Source organism: Hemiscyllium ocellatum, chromosome 7 (assembly GCF_020745735.1).
Source record: "Hemiscyllium ocellatum isolate sHemOce1 chromosome 7, sHemOce1.pat.X.cur, whole genome shotgun sequence".
Taxonomy (NCBI): Eukaryota; Metazoa; Chordata; class Chondrichthyes; order Orectolobiformes; family Hemiscylliidae; genus Hemiscyllium; species Hemiscyllium ocellatum.
Genome location: NC_083407.1, coordinates 89,751,329 through 89,759,048, shown reverse-complemented (window position 1 = coordinate 89,759,048; position 7,720 = coordinate 89,751,329). Strand labels below are relative to the sequence as shown.

Below are 7,720 nucleotides of genomic sequence, written 5' to 3'. Positions count from 1 at the left end.
GTATTTCATTTATTCTTGCAAAGGTGACAGCCTGCAAATAAGTCACGACTTGACAAAGTTCAATATGTACTAATTACCTTTGTCTACACTAAAATAAGTGTAACTGTCTCAAATGACTCACTATTCACTTCAAGACTACTCAAAGCTGCAGTTTGACTTAACAGTCGTTGATCACAGTACACTGCACAAAGCAGGGATCGTGCATGCTTGAATATCTACCAACCTTCAGAAAATAAACTAAAATACTATGCAAGTATAGAGCAAGTAAAATCAAGACCAAAGACAATCCAAAATCAGGCAATGTCCCCAAATAAACATATATCACAAGGATATTGAATGCACTCCTAATATCATAATGTATGATATTTCCCAACTGACTGGAGACCAATAAAGCAAAGATACAAATGAATTTTGTATTTTATTCCACAACTACTATACACAAAGCAACAGTACAACAGACCAATGTTCAATATCTTCCCATGACCAGCATCTGAGGTGCTTCCAAAATGGATGATCTTCATAAAATGTAGAAAGAGCATCAGAGTCCATTTGCCATGTAAAGACTCAACAAAGTCTGAGCAGTACTGCATCTTCAGCAGTTGTTCACCTGGACCTCTGCCTCATCTTTCGTCTTTTGCGCTTCAGCCTGCAAAGTGTGAGAAATTAGTTAGGAAGAAAAAAAATATCAAGTCAAAAAGATTGAATTGGGAGAACAGAGCAAGGAACAATGGTCAGCAACATCCTGTGGAGATCAATATTTTATGGAAAGCACCAAAAACAGCTGCCCAGAGTGATTAGCCACAATGCCAATATTCAGACAAGGACAAAGGGTTTATGAATAAAGCAAAGCAGGTTGTAGAACTTCCATCACTACACAGGAGCATTATAAAACAAGACATGGACTCCAAACTACATAATATACTATAGTATTGTTGGTCAGCCACCCCAAGAGTTGGTCTTAAGTTAGTCTACAAGGCGGTCTTCAAACATACTTGGAGAGCAATTAAAAACATGGATGTTAACAGACCAAAATTAGAGAAGCACAATATGGTTGCCAGAAGATGAGTGGGGTGGGGGGTGGGGTAGGAAACAGGGGGTTGCGAAAACAAGAGAATGAGTTTGCTGACACTAGTGCATACAAGTCACTTTAAAATCTTCAGCAGACTATCTCTGCGACTCCCCTCTACAACTGCCTTCACCCTCCTCCACTGAGAAGTTTCAATAAAGTGTGCGCTTCAATGATATCACATGTACACTCTCCACAATGTAGCATACCAAAACCTGTGTTTCTGAATTAGCACAAATGGATAACTGCCTACTGTTTTAGTTGTCAGCAAACATTACCTTTTAAAACAGAAGGCAATATTTGACTGGGGACAAAAACGTTTGACTACAAGCAGGACTCCAGGATGGCATACTGCCTCATTGGTACTGGGGTTAGGGATGTTGCTGAGCAGCTTCAGGGAATCATGATGGGGAGGATGACAAGACAGAGGCAGTAATATACATTGGTATTCAGTTCAGGAAACTATACTGGAAATTAAAAGCATAAATTGCAATGCTGCGACCTCTGGATTACTCCTAGGCTATATGCTAAGTAGTACAAAAAACAGAATGGGGTAGGGGAATGCACGGCTCCTAAATATTTTAGGTTCCTGATCACAGCCCGTTTTCGGGAAGGTGGAACCTTTACAAATACACCTGAACCAGAACACAACCTACCTCCTAGCAGGAAGGTGTGTTAGTGCTGTTGGGAGTTTTTAAAACTATCCTGGCAGTAGAAGAGGCCCAGGACTTACATGCCCTTGGTGGAGTGGGAGTTGGAGTTAAGTGTTGGCGCCCTGTCTCCCCAGTGTAGAGAAGAATCACATCGTGAACAATGGACACAGTAGATGATGTGTGGAGGTGCAGGAAAATCTCCTCCAATGCCTTCGCTTTTTATTTCCTCAGATGCTGCGCTTTTCCAACACTACAAGATTTGACTCATACTTGGATACTGTCTGTAATCCATCACGAGACACAGCATGGTAGTTCAATAGTTAGGACAGCTACCTCTCAGAGCCAGGGACCCTGATTCAATTCCAGCCCAAACTAACTGTGGAGTTTGCACATTCGCCCCACATCTAGGTGGGTTTCCTCACAAGTTCGAAGATAGGCTATGTAAGATGTCAGGGGTGCGGGCTCTGCATGGGATACTCTTCACAGTGATGTCAGTTTCCACACTATGAATTCTATGTGGAAGTACATCAAAACATCTAATGTTCAACGATAGTTAGCATTTTTTGCCTGGTTGCCCATAACATTCAAGTCATATAATACATGCATCTGGAAAACCCAACTAGGAATTAAATCACATACCTGCGCATACGCTTCTTCCGCCACTGGTGGGGAAAAAAAAACAAAGATTAGATATCTCATGGTGGATTCACTGTCAACCAATTATGTTTAAAATTCAATACGACCACGTGCGCCAAACTCTTAACATCAGGGCAAGTGATAACGATCCACGAGGGAAACCATAAGTGTACAGTGAAGGGTATCTTCGGAGTTTTAGACACGGACATTAAAACTTGGGAGTTTTACAATCGCTTTTACTTTATGCAATGAGTAAAACTGATAAAAAGCAGTTTTGCAAAATGAAACAACGTTACATGGGAACTGTAATCACGGGTAGACCGGGGGGGGGTCGAACAGAGAGGTAATGCTACTTTGCGGCAAGTGACCCGACGCCGTTATTTGCCTAAAGAAACAGCCAAATACATTCTCTCAGCTCCAAACGGCCGCAGAAATTGGAACAAACCGCTGCTTTAATAGCAGCTAGACGGCATCCCAACATTGAAACCAAAGTCCAGGCTTAGATCCGTGCACTCATAAGTTAATGTAGCCAATTATGCCAGAAATGTGCAGGGAGGTGGTGGCGGTGGCTGCGGCTGCTGCTCAAATGGAACCTGGTGCAGGCCGCGCGTGAGGCAAGGAAAGGGAGCCCCGGGCCAACGTTCGGTCCGTTTCCGCCCCGGAGCCGGTTAAAGGCCGAAAACCAGGCCCAAGGATGGGGGGGAAAGTGAAAAACAACCAACGGACACGTACCTTTGCTCTCATATCGTCAAGGATCTACAAAAAGAAAGAGATTGTAAAGGTTAGTTCAAGCGGATGGCTAGTGGAAACGGTCGATATTAGTCGGATTGTGCCTCCCCGCCAGCGAACTGTGATCTGCTCACCTCCCAACCCCAGAACCGAAAGGAGGCAGGGCCTGCAGCTTGCCCGGATATACAGGCCGGACGCATGCGCAGAACTCAGCTCCACCCCCTCCATGATTTGTTGGGCTGGGGTGTACAAAGTTAAAAATCACACAACACCAGATTATAGTCCAACAGGTTTATTTGGAAGCACTAGTTTTCGTAGCGCAGCTCCTTCATCAGGTGGTTATGGAGCAGGACCAAAAGACACAGAATTTATAGCAAAAGATTACAGTGTCACGCAACTGAAATGATAAGACCATAAAAAGACCATACTATTATGAGAAATAGGAGGGGCCCATCGAATCCACTCCACCATTCGATCATGGCTAATGGGCATTTCAACGCCACTTACTTGCACTCTCCCAGTGTCCCTTAATTCCTTGCGAGACTAAGAATTAATCAATTTCTGCCTTGATGACATTTAATATCCTGGACTCCACTATGCTCCGTGGCAATGAATTCCACAGGCCAACCACTCTCTGGCTGAAGAAATGTCTGCTCATTTCCATTCTAAATTGACCTGCTCTAATTCAAAGGCTGTGTCCACGAGTCCTAGTATCTCCACCTGACGGAAACAAATTCCCAGCATCCACCCTTTTTTAAACCATTCATTATCTTGTAAGTTTCTATTAGATCGCCCCTCAACCTTCTAAATTGTAATGAATACAATCCCAGGAATCTCAGCTGTTTATCATATGTAAAGCCTTACATTCCAGAGATCATCCGTGTGAATCTCCGCTCCAGTGCCAGAATGTCCTTCCTGACTCATTGAACAAACCAGCTTGTTAAGTCTTTCATCTTTTAGAAAGGGTTGCAGGTTTTGATTCATTAATATGTAAATCCCAGAATTTCTTTTAAGTCACATTCTCAAGATAACGTAAGGTTTTATATATAAAAAAGTGACATCTCAGCTCAGACAATGCCTTAAAAGTGTGACATTTGAGTCTGTCTGCATCCCAGTCTTGGGTCAGACTGGTTCTATTTCCAAAGTGGATTTTACAAAATTTTACATGGATTGACTGCCTGCAGATTGTGCACTTTTGAGCAGAATAGAACGTATCTGCAAATACAAATTCACCCCATAAGCATGTGTGTGTGTCTGCGTGCATGAGAGTGTGTACTTGCGTGAGTACGTGAGAGCATGTGTGTTTGCGTGTGAGAGTGTGATGGAATATAAGCCTGTTAATCTCCAAGCACCATCCTACAACTCATTTGCTTCACCCTTAACCACGTTTTCACTTTTGACCTAATTTCTGCTATGTCTTATGGTCTTATAATCTTTCATTCTCTTGGTCATCAAGAAACTGTGTGCCTCAGGCTTAAAACTATTTAAAGATTCTGCATCCACTGTCATTTGAAGAAGGGAATTCCAAAGAGAGACAGCCCTTCAGAAATTTTTTTTCAGTCATTTGTCTTAGATGGGCAACTCCTTATTTTGAAACTATGACCCCTAGTTCCAGATTCTCACACAAGATGAAACATCCTTTCCATAATCATTTGGCCTAGTCCAATCAGGATCTTAGATGTTTCAATTAACTCACCTCTGACTCTTCGAAATGCTGCTGGATACATAGCTAAACTTAGTCCTATTTGTAGAGTCACACAGCATAGAAACAGACCCTTTGGTCCAACTCAACTGTGACAACCAGATATCCCAATTCAACCTAGTCCCATTTGCCCACATTTGGCCGATTTCCCTCTAAACCGTTCCTATTCAGATGCTTTTTAAATGTTGTAATTGTACTAGCCTCCACCACTTCCTCTGGCAACTCTTCCAAACACGCACCATCCTCAAGTCCTTTTCAAATCTTTACCCTCTCACCTTAAACAAATGTCCTCTAGTTTTGGACTCCCACACTCTAGGATAAAGACTTTGGCTTTTCACCCTATTTATGCCCCTCATGATTGTACACACTTCTGTAAGGTCACCCCTCAGCCTCTAATGCTCCAGGTTAAAAAGCTCCAGCCTATTCAGCCTCTCTCTAAAGTTCAAACCCTCCAACCCTGCCAACATCCTTGTAAATCTTTTCTGAACCCTTTCAGGTTTCACAACATCCTTCCTGTAGCAGGGAGACCAGAATTGAATGCAGTATTCCAAAAGTGGCCTCACCCATGTTCTGTAAGCAGCAATATAACATCCCAACTCTTATTCTCAGATCAGTGAAGGCAAGCGTGCTAAACGCTTTCTCCAACACCATCTACTTGTGACTTCATTTTCAAGAACTGTACACCTGCACCCACAGGTCTCTTTATTTAGTATCACTTTGTCAGGACTCTACCATTAACTATATAAATTTTGCCTTGCTTGCCCTACCAAAATGCAACACTTCACATTTATCAAACTCCATATGCCACTTCTTGGTCCATCGTCCTCTGAGATAATGTTCTTCACTGTCCACTGCACCACCGATTTTGGTGTCATCTGTAACTTAATAAGTTTACCTCCGATGATCATATGCAAATCATTTATATAAATGATGAAAACCAACGGACCCAGCACCAATCCTTACAGCACACCACTGGTCACAGGCCTCCAGTCCGAAAAAAGCTCTCTACCACCATCAGTTCTGAAAGATCACTGGATCCAAAACATTAACATCGTTGGCTCTCCACAGATACTGCCAGCCCTGCTTGTCTTTTGCCAGCAATTTGTTTTTGGTTCTGACTTCCAGTATCTGCAATTCTTTTGGCATTATATTTAGTATTTAATTCCCACATCTCTTCAAGATATGAAGTTTTGCTCCTCTCTCTGACAGGATTTCTGTTCCAATCTTTTTTCTTGTGCACTTGACCTGAAGCGTTAAATGTTTTCTCTCCACAGATGCTACCAAGCTTGCTGACGTTTTCTAGCAATTTGTTTGTTTTTCCTCGACCTTCTGTCTTGTCCCTCAAGCAAATTTTGTATTCAATTGGCTAGTTTCCCCTGAATGATCTAACCTAGTCTACATCATAGAACCTTGTTTTGAATGCTTTGCTGAAGTCCATGTTGACATCTACTGCTTTGCCTTCATCAATCTTCATCACTGCTTCAAAAAACTCAATCAAGTTAGTGAGATATGATTTTCCGCCCACAAAGACATGTTGACTATCCTTAATCTTGCCTTTCCAGATGCATGTAAATCCTGTCCCTCAGCAGGCATTTGCAACACCTTACCCACCACTGACATCAGGCACACTGGCCTATAGATTTCTCACTTTTCCTTACCGCGTTAGTGAACCTCCAGTCTTCCAGCACCTCACCAATGACAGTCAATGATGCAAATATCTCAGCAAGTGGCCCAGCAATCTCTTCCCTCACTCTGCATAAAGTGCTGGAAAACACCTGATCAGTTGCTGGGGATTTACCCACCTTCATGCATTTTAAGATATCCAGCACCTTCTCCTGCTCTTTGATAGAAACTCTTTATAAAACATCACTATTTATTTCCCCATGTTCCCTAGTTTCCATATCCTTCTCCACAGTAAATAATAATGCAAAATATTTGTTTAGTATCTTACTCATCTCCTGTAGTTCTACATATAGACACATTGATTTTTAAGGGGCTCAATTAAAGACTCAGATGTACAGCACGGAAACAGACCCTTTGGTCCAATTTTGTGCATACCGACCAGCTATCCCAACCCAATCTAGTCCCACCTGCCAGCACCTGGCCCATATCCCTCCAAACCCTTCCTACTCATATACCCATCTAGATGCCTTTTAAATGTTGCAATTGTTTCCACCTCCACCACTTCCTCTGGCAGTTCATTCCGTAATGTACCACCCTCTGAGTGAAAACGTTGCCTCCTGGGTCTCTTTTATATCTTTCCCCTAAAAACCTATGCCTTCTAGTTCTTGACTCCCCCGCCCCAGGGAAAAGACTTGTCAACTTATCCTATCCATGCTCATGATTTTATAAACCTCTATAAGTCAGCCTCCGACGCTCAGTGAAAATAGCCCTAGCCTATTCAACCTCTCCCTATAGCTCAAATCCTCCAACCCTGGCAACATCCTTGTAAATCTTTTCTGAACCCTTTCAAGTTTCACAACATCTTTGTGGATGACACAGAGGCACCGTGGTTAGCACTGCTGCCTCACAGTGCCAGAGACCTGGGTTCAATTCTCGCCTCAGGCGACTGACTGTATGGAGTTTGCACATTCTCCCCATGTCTGCGTGGGTTTCCTCTGGATGCTCCAGTTTCCTCCCACAGTCCAAAAATGTGCAGGTTAGATGAATTGGCCATAAAAAATTGCCCGTAGTGTTAGATGAAGGGGTAAATGTAGGGGAATGGGTCTGGGTGTGTTGCGCTTCGGTGGGTCGGTGTTGACTTGTTGGGCCGAAGGGCCTGTTTCCACACTGTATGTAATCTAATCTTTGTGATAGGAAGGAGACCAGAATTGCATGCAATATATCAACAGTGGCCTAACCAATGTGCTGTACAGCCGCAACATGACCTCCCAATTCCTGTACTCAATACTCTGATCAACAAAGGAAAGCATA

At 42.9% G+C, this 7,720-nt stretch overlaps 1 long non-coding RNA gene across 1 annotated transcript; it reads right to left on the bottom strand.

Moving 5' to 3' along the window:
- Positions 1 to 405: 405 nt before the first annotated feature.
- On the bottom strand, positions 406 to 3,248 carry LOC132817545 (uncharacterized). Its single transcript, XR_009644891.1, has 3 exons — positions 3,088 to 3,248; positions 2,359 to 2,381; positions 406 to 646 (listed from the first exon to the last, which is right to left on the bottom strand). It is a non-coding gene; the product is annotated as an uncharacterized LOC132817545 (long non-coding RNA).
- Positions 3,249 to 7,720: the final 4,472 nt, after the last annotated feature.